Source organism: Camellia sinensis, chromosome 6, assembly GCF_055761805.1.
Source record: "Camellia sinensis isolate YWXY chromosome 6, ASM5576180v1, whole genome shotgun sequence".
Classification (NCBI taxonomy): Eukaryota; Viridiplantae; Streptophyta; class Magnoliopsida; order Ericales; family Theaceae; genus Camellia; species Camellia sinensis.
The window spans coordinates 146,320,643-146,341,383 of record NC_138966.1 but is presented as its reverse complement, the minus strand read 5'-3'; the positions used below and the strand labels follow the sequence as shown (position 1 = coordinate 146,341,383).

The 20,741-nt window shown below is 39.9% G+C and overlaps 1 protein-coding gene across 1 annotated transcript in view; it reads left to right on the top strand.

Moving 5' to 3' along the window:
• LOC114315999 (uncharacterized) overlaps window positions 1–20,741 on the top strand; it is a 257,057-nt gene that overhangs the window by 232,420 nt on the left and 3,896 nt on the right. The window lies entirely within an intron of this gene.

The window sequence follows — 20,741 nt, the reverse complement described above, 5'->3', positions numbered from 1 at the left end:
ATTCACATTGGATAATGTTGGTGTGTAACCTCATCGTCATTGATTGACGAGAAAGACAAATTCTTTACATTCTTGCGAAGTTTTGTTAGATTCCATTTGAGAAATCAAGGTGCTGCATTTTGCAAAATTGGTTCCACTATTTTGGTACGCTCACACAGCCAATACTACATAAAATGTAACGAATTGTCAACTATATGATTGAACATTTTCAATGTAAGATGAAAATTAGAATACAAACATTCACAATGGGAAGACTTATACTTCAACTATGAATGTCAAAACAAAACCTTGACAATGTAACTCAAGATAATCAAGGTAACGCCCTCAAAAAAATACATAAAATCCATCACTTTAGACATGCATTGATATAAAAGAAACCAACCATTTCCATTCATCAGAGTAATTCTTACAACTGTATTACATGTTAACAACAAAAGCAAATGCCCTATGGGCTTACAGCTTTCCAAGTCAACACCTGGTTTCACAAAAGAAGAGTACTAACTCTATACAAAATAAGCCCTTGGCTTGATATACATGTAATACAAACAAAATAAACAAAAAAAAGAGTCTTCGACTCCCATCATCATCCAAGCTATGTCCTTGGAGGTGGCATACTACCTGTACCTGAAAATAATGTCCCATAAAGGGTGAGTCAACGCCCAGTAGAGATATGCTAAACACAGAATGAGCAATAACTAAGACATTAGCAATTGATAAATGTTCAATTTCCATAAACCAATTCATAACCCGTTTCCATTTCATGACCACTATGTTCATGTTTCATTTCAATTTCCATTTATTATCAATTTCACAATTTACATCAACGGCTCAGAACCTGGCCAACCACTTATATGAGACAGTGACTCATATTAAACATTTCCCATTTTACAATAGATAAACATACTAGTTGTATCAACATCTCTACAGATAAGCATACAAGCTGTATCCACATTTCAACAGATATGCATATTAGCTATATCAACACTTCCAAAGATAAGCATATGAGCTGTATCAACACTTCCAAAGATAAGCATATGAGCTATATCAACACATTATCTGACAAGCATATGAGCTGTATCAGTGGAGTCCATCCCCTATCTCCTCCCAAACAACATCCGGTTTAGAGGTCCATCCCCTATCTTCCCCTAAACCGTGGAGTACATCCCCTATCTCCTCCCACACACACAATGTATATACACAAAGGTCATATACACAATCAATCAATACATAACGTTAATGCATTCTATCAACCGTCATACTCTATGACATATCCAATTGATTAATTTTAGTTTGCCTAATCATCATGCATTGTCTACAACAATCAAACTACCGGTAGCCCAAGCAATTATTTCTAAACAGATACTAAAAGCTCCAACAGATAAAATATCAATGTTTTCAAAAGTGAGCGATTAATAAATCTAACTCCACTATTCAACCATATAATGAACCAATTTCATTATTTCCAACTCAATTTCATAAAGTCACAATTTTCCCAAAATTAGGGTTTTCCACCCGATTTCGAAATATTGGCCCATTGGTCTAAATATCAACAACCAACAACAATATCATTATTTTGAACCCTCAATACACATTTTAGACTCAAAATAACAAATCCTTTTTTAACATTTTGAAACTCTAAGTCCCAAAATTTACCCAACTTCGACACTTTATCAAAACAACCAAAAATCTATGTCAAAGATCATAAGAGTGAGTAGGAATCCCTACCTCAAATTCGGAGCTCAAGGAAAAAAGGTGAAGAAACTCAACGTGCTCCAAAACTCAATCTTCTCGGATCAATGGGTAGCCCTCGACGATCAACCCAACTTTTACAAAGGCCGAAGGAAAAGGAAACACCCTAACTAGATCAAACCCTACAGACAAGGGAGTTTCTAGAGAGAGGAACTCTCAAAATGTCTTTTTAGAAAGTAAGAGAGAGAGAGAGAGAGAATGTAAAAAAGTGAATTTAAAACGCCCAACTGCCAACTGATATACGACATTCCTGCTCGAGCGGAGAACACAACGCTCGAGCGTCAAGAACAAAAATTAGGTACACTCGAGCGCAAGAAGACCCGCTCGAGCGCCAAGACACAAGAATAAAGTACATCCGCTCGAGCGCGAAAACTAGTCCGCTCGAGCGTAGATTTCCCCCTCCCAAAACTTACACCAAAAGGTGCTACCTGCTCGAGCGCCAGAGTAGCCGCTTGAGCTCCACCGCTCGAGCGTAAAGAAACCCGCTCGAGCGTGAAAAACATGCTTGCAGAAGTTCTGCAGAGCACCAAAATACTGGGAGCGTGCAATCTCCGCTCGAGCACAAGAAGACCTGCTCGAGCGGACCTCCTAAAAACTGGGCAACAAAGAATTGAAACCAAAGCCTAACCAACATGTAACAACTCTGCCCAATACATCCTAAAACCCGAACAAATGGAATTAAAGGATGACAACAAGATAGATACAACTACCAACTCCACGGAACTGAGTCCGGAATACAACAGAACAGTAAAGGGACGACCGAGATCGTTATAACCTCCCCCCCTTAAAGAATTTCGTCCCCGAAATTAAACACAAGTTTTTCAAAAACAGGTTTTCTCCATTCTCAACAACATTACAACATAATATTAAACAACCCGACCCATTACCGGTCAATCTCATCTCTTTTCAAGAGGCATATCACATTATTCATAACAACCTGCATTATCAACATGCATTCTTTTGAAATTTACCAATTTCAACCCATTTTCCGCAATTCCATAATATATGCAACATTATCATCATGCTTGCATTTCCACAATATACTTAACATACGCAATGTTAAAACAAACTTCCATTGACCAAAACATTCACAATGTTTTACAACTTAAGACATATATAATGCCCTTAAAGTTCAACGATATTACAAAATTACCAATGCATGGTTACACATCAACAAACAAGTCCGGATATTTCTCGCGGACTTCCAACTCACGTTCCCAAGTGGCTTCCTCCACTCCGTGATATTTCCACAAAACCTTTGCCAAAGGAATGGTCTTGCCACGCAGGACTTGATCCCGCCTATCCAAGACCTGAACCGGTCTCTCCTCATATGAGGCATCTTCATCTACCTCCAAGTCGGTCCAATCTAACACATGGGATGGATCTAGCTCATACTTCCGAAGCACACTCACATGAAACACGTCATGCACTCCGGACAACTGTGGTGGTAAAGCTAAACGATAAGCAACCTCCCCAATCCTCTCAAGGATCTCAAAGGGGCCGATAAACCGAAGGGATAACTTCCCACTCTTCCCAAACCTCATCAAACCTCATCTAGGTGATATTTTCAAGAAGACATGATCACCTACCTCAAACGCCAAAGGCCTCCTCCTACGGTCGGCATAACTCTTTTGGCGACTCTGGGCTGTAACAAGCCTCCTACGGATAAGCTCAACTTTCTCCGTTGTCTCCCTAACCAACTCCGGACCCAACAAAGGTGCATCACCCACCTCGGCCCAACACACTGGAGACCTACACAGTCGACCATACAAGGCCTCAAACAGTGCCATACCGATGCTAGATTGAAAACTGTTGTTGTAGGCAAACTCCACCAAGGGCCAGTGCCTCTCCCACGTCCCACTAAAGTCAAGGACACAACCTCGAAGCATATCCTCAAGGATCTGAATAGTACGCTCGGACTGCCCGTCAGTCTGAGGATGATAAGCCGTACTAAAGGTCAACCTAGTGCCCATAGCACTCTGCAAACTCTGCCACAACCTAGCAGTAAAACGAGGATCTCTATCTTAGACGATCGTCACTGGGACCCCTTGCAATCTTACTATGTCCCGAATATACGAGTCGGCGAGATGATCTACCGAATCTCTCACGCGCATATGAACGAAGTGCGCCGACTTAGTCAACCGGTCTACAACCACCCAAATGGCATCACTACCTTGTCCATAGTGACATGCTCCCACTTCCACTCGGTAATAGGCAAGGGTTGCAACAAACCCGCTGGCCTCTGATGCTCGGCCTTCACTTGTTGACAAGTAAGGCACTTAGACACGAAAACAGCCACATCTCTCTTCATACCTCGCCACCAAAACTGGCGACCCAAATCCCGATACATCTTAGTGCCTCCCGGATACACTGCAAGGCGTGAATGATGGAACTCTCGGAGTACTTCCTCTCGGCAAGACTCCGGCACAAACAAACGGTCTCGGTATCTCACACACTGGTCGGGATACACCGTCAAACCCTTCTCAACTTTCCCACTAGAGATATTCTCTCAGAAGGACACTACGTCAAGATCACCTCTCTGTGCCTCTAACACTCGGGTCACAAGTGTAGGCTGTGCAACAACAGAAAACAAGGTCGTAGCCTCAGCTGATTCACTCAGAAGCAAGTCAAACTCGCCAAGTGCACCCAACATCTCCCATTCCCGGATGGCTATACAAGCTACATCCCTAATGGATTTCCTACTAAGGGCATTGGCCACAACATTGGCCTTTCCTGGGTGATAGTGCAACTCAAAATCATAGTCCTCAATGAACTCCATCCGCCTTCTCTGCCTCAAATTCAAGTCTCTCTGTGTAAACAGATACTTCAAACTTTTGTGGTCCGAGAACACCTCGAACCTCTCACCATAAAGGTAGTGCCTCCAAATCTTCAAGGCAAAGATCACTACTGCTAACTCTAGGTTTTACCGATTTGCGACCAAAAGAGCATTTTTAAAGAAAACAAAGGAATTATATTTAACTTTTGGGACTTTTGATCAAAATAGTGTGTCATAGTTGAATAATGCTTGGAGAATGAGTTTGGAAAGAAAATGATGTTTTCTTGGGCATTAACGATATTATTTTGTTTAATGTATCTGTTGGAATAAAACTGACACGGTTAGAAATGGACCTTGAGAGATTACCATATGTGATTATGATATGAAAACTAGTGTAGTTGTTAATATTTGATGAGATGTAGAATAGATTGTATTTATCAAGATTTTTGGAATTTAATTGTTTAAAGATCTGTTTAGAAATATCTGTTTTGGGCTATCGGTGGAGGATAGCCATGATTGTTGTAGACATGCATAAGACTTAGGTAAATTGAACCACATTCCTCATTTGTTGCATTGGACATTGCATTACATTCATTTCATTGGAAATGTATCTGTTTTTTGATAAATGTTTGGAAATGTATTTGTTTGCGAAAAGATGAATACTTGGTGAATCTGGGTAGGGGGTGTAGAACCGCGTGGTTAGGTGTCAAGCCTTCCAGTTTACTGGTAAAAATAACAGTAAACTAAAAGTAAATTTCTCTGAATACATTTACATAGAAATTTCAGAGAAAATCAAATGTGTTGGAGAAAATCAACATGCAAGTAAATTTCTTTGACTACATTTGCAGAGAAATTTCAAAGAAAATCAAATGTATAGAGAAAATCAACATGCAAGTCAATTTCTCTTACTACATTTGTAGAGAAATTTCAGAAAAAAATCAAATGTGTTAGTAAAAAATCAACATACAAGTAAATTTCTCTGACTACATTTGTAAAGAAAATTCAAAGAAAATCAACATGACAGAGAATTTTCACATATAGGTCCAGTGAAATTTCATATTGCAAGTGTGTGATGGCCAAAGAAGATCATTGTTACAGAGAAATTCCAGATATAGGTTCAAGTGAAATTTCTCTGGTATAAATCCAGTGAAATTTTAAAAAAAAAATCTCTTCACAAATAAATTTCTTTGGTACAAGTCTAGAGAAATTTCAGCAAGTCCTTCAAATTCTTTGGTATAGGTCCAGAGAAATTTCTCTAGTATAAGTCTAGAGAAATTTCAACAAGTCCTCCAAATTCTCTAGTATAGGTCCAGAGAAATTTCTGCTGGTTCTCCAAATTCTCTAGTATAGGTCCAGAGAAAATTACCTGTATGTCTAGTGAAATTTCTATGGTATAGATTTAGAGAAATTTCAGCAGGTCTTTCAAATTCCTCAAGATCCATGAGTTTATTATTGTCTATGATCAACCACTATTTATTCTTCAACAAATATATCATGGACCTATCCTCATGGTAATGGATAAGGTCAACGGGGCGGACGTGGAAGCAAAGGCAGCGGAGGGGGCTCGAAACTTGGCGTTGAAGACATAGACAAGGCCAGCGGCGATGAAACGATCGTCGGCGGTGTCGAAGAATAAGGAGATAGTGGATTTGGGTGCTAAGGTATGGGAAGAGAAGATTGTGAGGTGGTGGAGAGATCCAAATCTATAGAGAGAGAATATAGCGATCCCGGGTTTACCCTTGTTGTACAGTGATCCGGACATGTGTCCGTGGATGTTAGTAGTTGTTTATTATCTTGTTTGCATCCTCTTTACTTTGTATTTTGAGTTATAGGATGTGTTGGGCAAGTTTGTTGCAGGTTGGTTGAGTTTAGAAACCGAAACTAGTTGCCCAAATTTTTGCCTTTACGCTCGAGCGGAGGTTTTAGCGCTCGAGCGGGAATTACACCCGTTCAGTATTTCCTGTGCAGTGTTGGACGCTCGAGCGGGGCGTTAAGCGCTCGAGCGGGGACCTGCTATGTCGAGATGCTGGGAGAGTGCATCCGGCGCTCGAGCGGGAGTTTGGACGCTCGAGCGGGAGTCTGTGAGTGACGCTCGAGCGGGGTGTTTTACGCTCGAGCGTAAGACTGGGTTTAAGTTTCGAAATTGTGACTTTTTAAATCACTTTTTCACTTTCTCTTCTCTCTCTTACTTTCCAAAATCACCATTGTTGAGCCTCTCACTCTAGACTCTACCTTCTCTCTAGGTTTTGATCTAGTAGGAGTGATTTGCTCACCTTTGGCCTTTACAAAAAAAGTTGTTGATCGTCGAGGGCTACTTGTTAATCTGAAAATTTCGGGTTTTGAAGCACGTTGGGTTTTGTCTTCTTCTCCTTTGGGGCTCCGAATTTGAGGTAGGGATATCCTACTCCTCTCTATGGATTTTGTCTTTAAATTTTGGTATTTTGAGATGTTGGGTTGGTTTGGTATTTTTGTGAAAGTTTGGGGGCTTTTGTGTAATTTTACAAAAGTTGGGGTTTTTATTCATAATAAACCTGAATGCATGTTTGGCATAGAGAAATGGAATAAATGTTAAGTCATTGATGAAAATGGGACCTAAGGGTTGAAATGTTAATTATGGGAATTGACCTAATTACATTGTTTAATTAATTGGGATAATTAATTGTGAGAACTGAAGGAATGAAATGTTGATTGAATATCCATTGTGCATTTATTTTCTGTTTAGAAATAACTGCTTTGGGCTATCGGTGGAGGATAGTCGTGATTGTTGTAGATAATGCATGATGATTAGGCAAACGGAAACTAATCAATGGAATGTGTCATAGAATTTGACGGTTGATAGAATACATTAACTGTATGTATTGTGTGATTGTATATAAAACCAATGTGTTTGTATACGTTATGTGTAGAGGAGGAGATGGGGGATGTACTCCGCGGTTTAGGGGAAGATGGGGGATGTACCTCTAAACCGGATAGTGTTGGGAGAAGACAGGGGATGAACTCCGTAGATACAGCTCATATGCTTGTCTAGAGAAGTGAAGATAGAGCTTATATGCTTATCTTTGTGAAGTGTGGATATAGCTGATATGCTTATCTGTGGATATTGTTGTTATACATATCTGTTGTAGAATGTGGATATAGCTTATTTGCTTATCTGAGAATGTGGATAGTGTTGTTATACATATCTGTTGAGAATGTGGGTAGTGCTTATATGCCTATCTGTTGAAAAGGAGAAAATGAAAAGTAACTCGGACTTATAAGTCGTATGACATAAATATGTGATTTATGTGAATGTATCAGTGTTGGCCATCTATCAATTGCTAATCTTTTAGTCATTGTTCATGGTTGGTTTAGTATATTTCTACTGGGCTGTGGCTCACCCTATATGGGAATATCATTTTCAGGTACAGGAAGCATGCCACCTCCAAGGGCATAGCTTGGGAGGCTAGAGGCGGACATACTTTTTGTCGTTTTACTTTTGATGTATTACATGTAAATTCAAGCCAAGGGCTTAACGTGTATGAGTTAGTACTCTTTTGTTGTAACCAAGTGTTAACTTGGAAAGCTGTAAGCCCGTAGGGCATTTTGCTTTTGTTGTTAACATGTAATACCTATGTAATGAAACTCTGATAAATGAATGAATGTGAAACTTATGAATATTAATGCATGTCTTATTTAATGGGTTTAACGTTATTTTTTTGAGGGCGTTACAACTTGGTATCAGAGCGTACCGGGTTCGAATACTTTGGGTACGTGGGAAGTGATTAGTATCACAATGGGTTTGTCTCGCTTGATAGAGACTTAGTTTAACTGATAACATGTTTATGTGGCTATGTGGGTATGGGATTTAATTTCTAGGATGTTGATTGGATCCTTGGGTTTCTGTGAGTCTTGTTGGAAAAGCACTTGATCAATGCTGTTTCTGACTGGAACTCTAGTAACGCCTCGGGACTATCGTTATCCGGAAATGAAATTCGTAAGTGCTTATGTGTTTATGTGCTTACGTGGAGTGAATTACAGTTGTCTATGCATTAGGACGTGAGTGTTTAGTTTCGGCACATTTATGAATGTGCTAATGTTCTGTGTTACCTTTATTAGGATGTCAAGACGAGGAAGAGGTGCTAGGCGTGGTAGACCTGCGAGGCAGGAAGTACCGTTACCGGGTGAGATTCCGGCAGTGCAGGAGGGAGTTGGTCAGGCCAATGTGGCCGAGCCAGTGGGTCAGCAGGCCATGGGTGCCTTGGCTAGAGAGATAGCAGGAGCTTTGGGTATTCTTAGAGCTGGGAATCAAGCAACTGAGGCAGGGCCTTCTTTCTTGAAGAGGGAGTTTTTCCGGTCTAATCCGGATGAGTTTGTCGGGGATCCGAAGGAGCCACTGAAGGCTGATGAGTGGCTAGAGCAAATGAGTAAGACGTTCGAGATGCTTGGCATCGAGGATGGAGCACTGAAAGTGACCTTGGCATCCTTCCAACTGAAGGGAGATGCGGGTCAATGGTGGAAGTACGAGAAGGCTCGTGTTGGTGGTACTTGGGAGGCGTTTGTGAATGCTTTTCAGGAGAGGTTCTTGTCTGCAGCAGCTAGGGAGAAGCTGAGGGATCAGTTTAGCCGGCTTAATCAGTAGGGCTTGTCAGTGGCCGAGTTTGAGGTCACTTTTACTAGTTTGTCTAGGTTTGCACCTGAACTGGTGGCGTCTGAGGAACGCCGTTGCTATGAGTTTGAGCGGAAGTTGAGGCGGGGCCTCAAGTTGAGAGTTGGTGGGTCTTACATCCGGGAGTATAGACACCTGGTAGATGCTGCAGCTCATATGGAGCTCATGATGCAGGAGGAGGATGAGGGGCAGAGAGGCTCCAAGAGGAGCCAAGATGGACAGGGTGATGGCAGGAGGCAGAGGGGTTCTAACCCTCAGCAGTCGCAGGGTGGTGTTGCTAGATCGACCTTTCCAGTGCCCAGTGCAGGCTCGGGGAGAGGCAATCAGGGGGATTTCACCTGTTACAAGTGTGGCCAGCTGGGTCACAAGGTTTCTGTTTGCCCGCAGAAGGGTGGGGGTCAAAGAGCTGCTTCTTCTTCAGCTAGACCGCAGAGTCAGAGTTTGGGCAGGGGGCAGCCCTTATCTTGTTATCAGTGTGGACAACCTGGGCACCTGAAGAGGTTTTGCCCACAGTTGACTGCCACTTCGGGGGCGTCTGGTTCTCGGCAGACGCAGGGTTTTCAGCCAGCTCAGTCTGTGCAGGCCTCGAGGGCCAATCCGGGAGCTTCGTCATCCCAGTCTGTGCAGCAGTCTTTTGCTCCTAGAGGTGAGCAGGTAGACCAGGGGCCTACGGGGCGCGTGCATGCTGTTACCGCGCCGGATTTAGTACCGGCTCCATCGGTAGTGAGAGGTACTTTTCTGTTTTGCAACTCGGTTGCTAATGTGTTGATAGACACGGGTGCATCTCATTCTTTTGTATCTGCTGCATTTGCATCGGTTTTGGAATTGGAGTTAGCACAGTTGGCATCTCCTATTTGTGTGGTATCGCCTTTGGGCGGTGAGTTGATCCTGAAACAGGGTGTTAGAGGATGTGATGTAGAAGTCGCCGATTATAGGCTTGCTTTTTCGTTTGTTGTCATGCCCATGAAGGGTTTTGATGTTATTTTGGGTATGGACTGGTTATCGTCATACCGGGCTGTTATCGATTGCTACCGCCAGAGGGTTACGTTATGCACCTTGAGCGGGGAGTGGTTCCATTTCTTGGGAGACCGGGTTGGTAGTGTTTTGCCACCGGGGTATGATTCGCGAGGGCGAAGTGAGCTTAGTGGTTTACTTGCTAGCTTTGAGAGTAGTGAGTGTGATGAGTCTCAGATTGTGTTGCCGAGGGTGGTTTGTGAGTATTCGGATGTCTTTCCCGAAGATCTTGTTAGTTTGCCACCTCACCGAGAGATAGAGTTCTCTATTGATTTAGTGCCTGGTACGGCGCCGATTTCTATGGCACCTTACCGTTTTGCTCCAGCAGAGTTAGTTGAGTTGAAAGTTCAGCTCCAGGAATTGCTCGATAAGGGCTTTGTTCGCCCTAGTGTTTCACCGTGGGGAACACCGGCCCTCTTTGTTAAAAAGAAAGATGGTGCCTTGAGATTGTGTATTGACTACCGGAAGTTGAATCGGGCTACGGTTAAGAATAAGTACCCTATGCCCCGTATAGATGATTTGTTTGACCAGTTGAAGGGTTCCCGTTGTTTCTCTAAGATAGACTTGAGATCGGGTTACCACCAGTTGAGGGTCAGGGAAGAGGATATTCCTAAGACGGCATTCCGTACGCGGTATGGCCATTACGAGTTTCTGGTGATGCCATTTGGGCTTACCAATGCACCGGCAGTCTTTATGGACTTGATGAACCAGATTTTCCGGGAGTTCTTAGACCGATTTGTGGTCGTTTTTGTGGACGACATCCTTATCTATTCGCCTTCAGAGGAGGAGCACGAGGAACACTTGAGAGTGGTGCTTGAGTTGCTTAGAGCCCATAGGCTGTATGCCAAGTTTGGGAAGTGTGAGTTCTGGCTAGGAGAGGTGAAATTCTTAGGCCACGTGGTATCCGGGGAAGGGGTGTCTGTTGATACATCCAAGGTTGAGGCAGTGCAAGATTGGGCACAGCCTAAGAGTGTGTTTGAGATCCGCAGTTTTCTGGGATTAGCTGGGTATTACCGTCGGTTTGTGAAAGATTTCTCCAGGTTAGCGTCACCGTTGACTAGACTGACTCGGAAGGGAGTCAAGTATGTGTGGAGTGAGACTTGTGAAAAGTCGTTCCAAGAGCTGAAAGTTAGATTGACCACCGCTCCGGTGTTGATTATTCCGGAGAGAGGGTTGGGTTATGCGGTTTATTGTGATGCCTCACGAGAGGGTTTGGTTTGTGTGTTGATGCAGGAAGGGAAAGTGGTAGCTTATGGCTCACGTCAGTTGAAAATACACGAGAAGAATTACCCCACACACGACCTAGAGTTACCAGCAGTGATCTTTGCCTTGAAAATCTGGAGGCACTACCTTTATGGTGAGAGGTTCGAGGTGTTCTCGGACCACAAGAGTTTGAAGTATCTGTTTACACAGAGAGACTTGAATTTGAGGCAGAGAAGGTGGATGGAGTTCATCGAAGATTATGATTTTGAGTTGCATTATCATCCGGGAAAGGCCAATGTTGTGGCCGATGCCCTTAGTAGAAAAACCATTAGTGATGTAGCTGGTATAGCCATCCGGGAATGGGAGATGTTGGGAGCACTTGGCGAGTTTGATTTGCTACTGGGCGAATCTGTTGAGGCTGCGGCCTTGTTTTCTGTTGTTGCGCAGCCTACACTTGTGACTAGAGTGTTAGAGGCACAGAGAGGTGACCTTGAGGTAGAGTCTCTCCGAGAGAAGATCTCCAGTGGGAAAGTGGAGAAGGGTTTGACGGTGTATCCCGACCAGAGTGTGAGATACCGAGACCGTTTGTTTGTACCGGAGTCTTGCCGTGAGGAAGTACTCCGAGAGTTTCACCATTTGCGCCTTGCGGTGCATCCGGGAGGAACTAAGATGTATCAGGATTTGGGTCGCCAGTTTTGGTGGCGGGGTATGAAGAGAGATGTGGCTGTTTTCGTATCGAAGTGCCTTACTTGCCAGCAAGTGAAGGCCGAGCATCAGAGGCCAGCGGGTTTGTTGCAACCCTTGCCTATTGCCGAGTGAAAGTGGGAGCATGTCACTATGGACTTTGTTGTAGGTCTTCCGAGGACTCAGCGGGGTAGTGATGCTATTTGGGTGGTTGTAGACCGGTTGACTAAGTCGGCGCACTTTATTCCTATGCGCGTGAGAGATTCGGTGGATCATCTTGCCGATTTGTATATTCGGGACATAGTGAGATTGCACGGGGTCCCAGTGACGATCATCTCAGATAGAGATCCTCGTTTTACTGCTAGGTTGTGGCAGAGTTTGCAGAGTGCCTTGGGCACTAAGTTGACCTTTAGTACGGCCTATCATCCTCAGACTGATGGGCAGTCCGAGCGTACTATTCAGATCCTCGAGGATATGCTTCAGGGTTGTGTCCTGGACTTCAGTGGGACGTGGGAGAGGCACTTGCCATTGGTAGAGTTTGCCTACAACAACAGTTTTCAGTCTAGTATCGGTATGGCACCGTTTGAGGCCTTGTACGGCCGACCGTGTAGGTCTCCAGTTTGTTGGGCCGAGGTGGGTGATGCACCTTTGTTGGGTCCGGAGTTGGTTAGGGAGACGACGGAGAAAGTTGAGCTTATCCGTAGGAGGCTTGTTACAGCCCAGAGTCGGCAGAAATCTTATGCTGACCGTAGGAGGAGGCCTTTGGCGTTTGAGGTAGGTGATCATGTTTTTCTGAAGATATCACCTAGGCGAGGCTTGATGAGATTTGGGAAGAGTGGGAAGTTATCCCCTCGATTTATTGGTCCTTTTGAGATCCTTGAGAGAATTGGTGAGGTTGCTTATCGGTTAGCCTTACCGCCGCAGTTGTCCGGAGTACATGACGTGTTTCATGTGAGTATGCTTCGGAAGTATGAGCCAGATCCATCACATGTGTTGGATTGGACCGATTTAGAGGTAGATGAGGATGCCTCGTATGAGGAGAGACCGGTTCGGGTCTTGGATAGGCGGGATCAGGTCCTGCGTGGCAAGACCATTCCTTTGGTGAAAGTCTTGTGGAAACATCACGGAGTGGAGGAGGCCACTTGGGAACGTGAGTTGGAAGTCCGCGAGAAATATCCGGACTTGTTTGTTGATTTGTAATCTTGTATTTAAATTTTGCACTATTGTTGAACTTAAGAGCTTTCATGTATGTCTTAAGTTGTGAAACATTGAAAATGTTTTGGTTTATTGGAAGTATGTTTTGGAACTTGCCTCATATGGAAGTTGAATGTGACACTATGTCTGTTGAATATATTGTTGAAATTGGAAAGCTAATGCGTAATATTAATGCATGTTGAAAGTACATATGTTGTTTACATATGGTGGAATTGTCTCTTGTTAAAGGGATGGGATGACCGGTAATGGGTTGGATTGTTGAATGTTAAAGTGTAACATTGTTTAAAATGGAGGAAAACTTGTTTTTGAAAACTTGTGCTTAATTTCGGGGACGAAATTCTTTAAGGGGGGGAGGTTATAGCGATCCCGGGTTTACCCTTGTTGTACAGTGATCCGGACATGTGTCCGTGGATGTTAGTAGTTGTTTATTATCTTGTTTGCATCCTCTTTACTTTGTATTTTGAGTTATAGGATGTGTTGGGCAAGTTTGTTGCAGGTTGGTTGAGTTTAGAAACCGAAACTAGTTGCCCAGATTTTTGCCTTTACGCTCGAGCGGAGGTTTTAGCGCTCGAGCGGGAATTACACCCGTTCAGTATTTCCTGTGCAGTGTTGGACGCTTGAGCGGGGCGTTAAGCGCTCGAGCGGGGACCTGCTATGTCGAGATGCTGGGAGAGTGCATCCGGCGCTCGAGCGGGAGTTTGGACGCTCGAGCGGGAGTCTGTGAGTGACGCTCGAGCGGGGTGTTTTACGCTCGAGCGTAAGACTGGGTTTAAGTTTCGAAATTGTGACTTTTTAAATCACTTTTTCACTTTCTCTTCTCTCTCTTACTTTCCAAAATCACCATTGTTGAGCCTCTCACTCTAGACTCTACCTTCTCTCTAGGTTTTGATCTAGTAGGAGTGATTTGCTCACCTTTGGCCTTTACAAAAAAAGTTGTTGATCGTCGAGGGCTACTTGTTAATCTGAAAATTTCGGGTTTTGAAGCACGTTGGGTTTTGTCTTCTTCTCCTTTGGGGCTCCGAATTTGAGGTAGGGATATCCTACTCCTCTCTATGGATTTTGTCTTTAAATTTTGGTATTTTGAGATGTTGGGTTGGTTTGGTATTTTTGTGAAAGTTTGGGGGCTTTTGTGTAATTTTACAAAAGTTGGGGTTTTTATTCATAATAAACCTGAATGCATGTTTGGCATAGAGAAATGGAATAAATGTTAAGTCATTGATGAAAATGGGACCTAAGGGTTGAAATGTTAATTATGGGAATTGACCTAATTACATTGTTTAATTAATTGGGATAATTAATTGTGAGAACTGAAGGAATGAAATGTTGATTGAATATCCATTGTGCATTTATTTTCTGTTTAGAAATAACTGCTTTGGGCTATCGGTGGAGGATAGTCGTGATTGTTGTAGACAATGCATGATGATTAGGCAAACGGAAACTAATCAATGAAATGTGTCATAGAATTTGACGGTTGATAGAATACATTAACTGTATGTATTGTGTGATTGTATATAGAACCAATGTGTTTGTATACGTTATGTGTAGAGGAGGAGATGGGGGATGTACTCCGCGGTTTAGGGGAAGATGGGGGATGTACCTCTAAACCGGATAGTGTTGGGAGAAGACAGGGGATGAACTCCGTAGATACAGCTCATATGCTTGTCTAGAGAAGTGAAGATAGAGCTTATATGCTTATCTTTGTGAAGTGTGGATATAGCTGATATGCTTATCTGTGGATATTGTTGTTATACATATCTGTTGTAGAATGTGGATATAGCTTATTTGCTTATCTGAGAATGTGGATAGTGTTGTTATACATATCTGTTGAGAATGTGGGTAGTGCTTATATGCCTATCTGTTGAAAAAGGGAAAATGAAAAGTAACTCGGACTTATAAGTCGTATGACATAAATATGTGATTTATGTGAATGTATCAGTGTTGGCCATCTATCAATTGCTAATCTTTTAGTCATTGTTCATGGTTGGTTTAGTATATTTCTACTGGGCTGTGGCTCACCCTATATGGGAATATCATTTTCAGGTACAGGAAGCATGCCACCTCCAAGGACATAGCTTGGGAGGCTAGAGGCGGACATACTTTTTGTCGTTTTACTTTTGATGTATTACATGTAAATTCAAGCCAAGGGCTTAACGTGTATGAGTTAGTACTCTTTTGTTGTAACCAAGTGTTAACTTGGAAAGCTGTAAGCCCGTAGGGCATTTTGCTTTTGTTGTTAACATGTAATACCTATGTAATGAAACTCTGATAAATGAATGAATGTGAAACTTATGAATATCAATGCATGTCTTATTTAATGGGTTTAACGTTATTTTTTTGAGGGCGTTACAGAGAAAATAGAGAAGATAAATGGAAAGATGATGCCGGAGTAAGAGCCAACGGTAGTAATGAAGCAGCCGTCGGAGTGGAAGAAGGCGAAGGTGGCGGTGTGGGAGAGTGAGGAGATGGTGGATTTGGGTTTTAGAGTTTGGGAAGAGAGAGATCAGGGAGATAGATGAGAGAGAGAAGAGAGACCCAAATATGTAGAGAGAGAAGAGGGAAGAATGAGGGTAAAGTTGGTATTTTTTTTGAATAAAATAGAAGTGTAGGATGTGAGAGACCTTATCTAACATTAAAAAAAAAAAAAAAAAATTGTGGACCTCTTCTACTACCCAAAATTAGAGAGGGATGTTAGACTAATTTTCTCTATAAAAAAAATCACTAAAAACAAAACATAAAATACTCAACTTTTAGAAAATCAATAATAAAAAAAAAATAGAAAAGCCTTAATTTTTTGAAACCCCGAGCCCAATTTTTTCCCTAAAATTTATGTAGACTTGTCCACATGAGCATATATTAAGCAAAAATCAGTGCATCATTGTTTTCAGATGTTGTTCATGTTTTGTTTTGATGCAACTATTGATATTTGTTTTGTTTTGTGGTAAGGTTGTAGCAATAGTTTTCAGAGTCCAGATCCTCTGCAAGGTTTTCCTGCAGCGCATCCTGCAGTGCAAGGCAAACGACGTCGTTTTGCCTCGTTTTGCAATTTTTTTTTTCTTTTCCAGCTTATTCTCCTCTGCTTCTTTTCTTTTCACAAACCTAATCTTCAAAAGTCCCAAAACGAAAACCAAAGGACTGGAAGATGAATGGATGATTTTCTAAGAATTGCCTTAATCTTAGAGCTTTTGGTCTAGGGTTTCCTCTCAAAAGAAATCTAGGTTGCATGGAAATACAAGGCATGGTGAAATTTAATGGAAAGATTTTGATCTTAACACCCAAATAGGGCGCCACCACCTTATTAGTGGCTTAACAATTTTTGGAGGGCTTGATATACTCATTCATTGAATTTTGTATTCTATATTGTTAGACTTATTTATTTTGATGATTTATTTAATTATGTTTTTAATTTATTTGGAAGAGAAAAATAGAATCAAAATTTATTTTGATGATTTATTTGAAAGAGAAAAATAGAATCAAAATATTTTGATGATTTATTTAAAAGAGAAAAATATAATCAAAATTTATTTTGATGATTTATTTGAAAGAGAAAAATAGAATCAAAATATTTTGATGATTTATTTAAAAGAGAAAAATATAATCAAAATTTATTTTGATGATTTATTTGAAAGAGAAAAATAGAATTAACATTTATTTTGATGATTTTATGTTTTAATAGAATCAAAATTTATTTTGTCCCATTATTTCTCACCTAAACCTTTATCCTAAATGTTGTTAAAATGTATTTAATATTTGATTAAATCAAGAGTTCAAACAGCCCAAAAACAGAGGTTCAAACAACCCAGCACAACAACAGTTCAAAATGTTCAAAAGGTTCAAGTGGAAGATATTCAAATTTGTAATGATGGAGTAAAAGATATTCAAATTGGTAATGATGGAAGTACAACGGCTATAAAACGACTATAAACAGCTATAAATTCAAATGAATACAAATATGTAATGATGGAGTGGAAGATATTCAAATTAGTAATGATGGACTACAATGACTATAAACGACTATAAATTCAAATGAATACAACGGCTATAATTTTCATTATATATACCAAAGCTTATAATGTAAACAAGTAACAAAAAACCAGAAAATATTCTTTGATCTATAATCACTCACATCTATTCTCTGAAAAATTCTCTAAGGAGTGTTCTTCAACTTTTGTTTACATCCTCTCTCAGAAATTATATACTGAGCCTTATAGCATTAAGCTCATATTTCCTATGTGAGATTTACAAAAAAATCAAAACTTCATTTTATATATCTATCTTTGAGAGATATTTATTGTAAACTTTCTTTGAAAGCAAAAATATCATTTCATCTTGTAAAAGTGTTGCAAACACTGTGTTCTTGAAATCTTGAGAGTGATTGTGAATCACCTAAGATTTGCAAAGGTTTGGGCTTGTGAAGTCTGTGTAAAATCCGTGGAGGATTGCTCCATTTGTAAAGAGGTTGTTAGCACCCCTGTGAAGCTAGAAGATAGTGGAAAATCTCAAGTGAAGCTTGAGGAGTGGATGTAGACTTCATTGAAGCCAAACCACTATAAATCTGTTTGTCTCCTCTTCCCTAATCTCTTTACTTTCCTACTACTGCTATAGCTATCTAATATTTATGTGTTAATCAATTGATTTACCCTATATGTTAGTTATACTTCATTGTTATTTTGCTTGATCATTTACTGCTAAGTTCATCATTGTGCTTGTTAATAATTTGTTGTACTAGTAGTTAATTCTATTGGGGTATTATTAATTTTAATTTGTAGAAACCTAATTCACCCCCCTCTTAGGTTGCTTTTTGGGTAACATATATATATATATATAGAGAGAGAGAGAGAGAGAGAACCTGAACATGAAAGAAAAGTCCTACTTTTTACAAAATTGCAATTAGGAAACTATGGCAGTACATATTATATCATTATATGTGTGTATATATAGAAGAAGAAGAAGAGACATTTATATAGAACCTATAACATATATATATATATATATATAACTTGATACATATATGATATATATACATATATATAGAATCTGAGACATTTTGGGCCTTTGGTAGGACTTCGCGTTCATCTTCCCGGTCGTCAGTCCATCGCTGTTCATTGGTCCTCTATTCGTCTTCCCGTATTCGTCTTCCAGTCCTCCTCTGGTTTTCAATTTGGGACTTTTGGGGATTAGGTCTTTGAAAAGAGAAGTAGAGAAGAAAGAGAAGTCGCAAAAAAAAAAAAAAAAAAGACAAAACGAAGCAAAACGACGTTGTTTTCCTTGCACTGCAGGATGCGCAGCAGGAAAACCCTGCAAAGGATCTGAACTCATAGTTTTCATTGTCTACTGGGAAAAACAACCAGACCAAATTAATCAATTAGGTGGGAATAATGAAAACCGAAACCTTCCATTAGGTGGGAATGAAGTAGCACTTGGACTGAACTGATTTCACCCCTAAATTCTCTTTTAATATTTAATTTGCTATTTTTGGTTAATTATTTTTGTTTAGAATGGGACTTTTCTATTCTTTTTCTTTTCTTTTCTTTTTCTAAGCCGAAGCACCCGTGGCTCATAATTATAAAAATGTCATTTCCACATTATTCTAGATGGGCTTTATTTATAAAAATTCTATTTTACAAATCATTTTCCTTTTAAAATTAGCTTGTTCACAAAGTAGATAATAAAAATAAAAATAAAAATAAAAAGTGGAGGATAAGTTTTCTTTAGCAGTTGCAATTTACCATGTACGGAAGTAGATGAACAACAGTCTTTAATTAGAAGAGGAAAAGAAAAATCAGCTTGTTTGATTCAGTTGTTCAGGATTCAGTTGTTCAGGATTCACTTTTCAAACGATTAAAATTTTTTGTTTTTATATTTTTTTTTGTTTTTACTGAATTTTTTTTAATATTTTCAATAATTTTTTAAATTTTTAGATACATCTAACATAAAGACACTTAAAAATGATAATATTTGTGAAAACAATCTTTAAAAATTCACTAAATATAAAAAATATAAAAAAAAAAATCAAAAATTCAGTACATTTTTGTATTCTTGTATACTTATTGATTTTTTAAAACTATTTTTTTATAAATATTTTATTTTTTAAATACATCTAAGTAAAAATTATTTAAAATTTTAAAAATATTCACTAAAAAAGAAAAAACTCAATTTTCAAAAAATTGAATCCAACAAATTAAAACCCAACACAGTAAATAATTCTTAATCTAACTGAAAAAGTTAGATTTGGAATCATCTCTTGGGGACAAATTATTCTTAAAGATGAAGAAGATGATAACTCTATCGAATGATCCAAACCCTGGTACAAAATTGAGCAGGTATGCAATTGGAAGCAAGTTTCCTTAACCTATATCAGTGGTAAATTGACGCAGAGACTGTCCATTAATAGACATATCTTTTATAGGTCATTGTGTTGAAATGTCTTCAAAATTGAGAAAGGGGGGGGGATATGAGTTGCTATTTGGCGTTTTGCTTGTTTAACTATAGAAGTTTGCAGATTTTTTTTTATTGATTTGTTCTCTGTCGATTGTTTGAGAAAACTTTATTTCTTCCTATGAATCAGTTTTGCATTGTGTTTGAGATCAATACTTGTACGCGACCACCTTCTGATGTTATTTGACTAGCCTGCATTGTACTGGGAAAAGTGTTGGTTATGGCTTGCCAGTTTTTGATCTTTTAATGTTGTATAGCTCGATTTTGGTATCCTCTCCCCCCTGCCTTCTCAAAAGTCAAAAGACGCACAAAGACAGCAAATGAGGCTTTAAGACTCTGATGATTTTCTTAATCTTTAAAGAAGAAATTTTATTATTTACTTCCTTATGAACTAAAAACACACATTAATGTGAACTAATTGGGCGTTATTTACTTCCTTATGAACTCTGTTGAAGGTGGGAATTTGGTGGTTGTGAGGCCTAGGCCATTGTTGTCAACTATATAACACCCTTCTCTTCATTTGTAAATGCTTAAATAAGCAGTTAGTAGTTTTGATTTCTTTTTCTTTCCTTCTTGTTTAATAAGACAGATAAAGTGTGAGGTGATTTTTCCTTTCCCTCCCTTTCTTTTCTTTCTTTAATACATAATCCTTCCTCTCAGTTTTCTGCCACTCCTCCCAAAGGAAGAATTAAATGTAAGTTGCTAAAGTATAAGAGGAAGGGAGGCCAAAATGAACATGAGCTGGTCCATGAGAAAGAAATAGTTGCCAAGGATTTATGAGAGGATATGCCTCTAGATGGAGTTGAATGAGGGCTAAAGATGAAACATACCTTAAATGGCTAGGATGCAGGCTTTGTTGGGTTGAGTTCTATTATTATATTTTTTTATATACAATTCACAACTTTTGTGCTTCTTTTCTATTTTGAGTTTGGTCAGTGAGCAGTAGATATTGGTGAATTTAGTGCAAGGTTCAAGTTATTTTAAGTTCTTGTTCAATAAAGCTAATAGAAGCTTTATCTG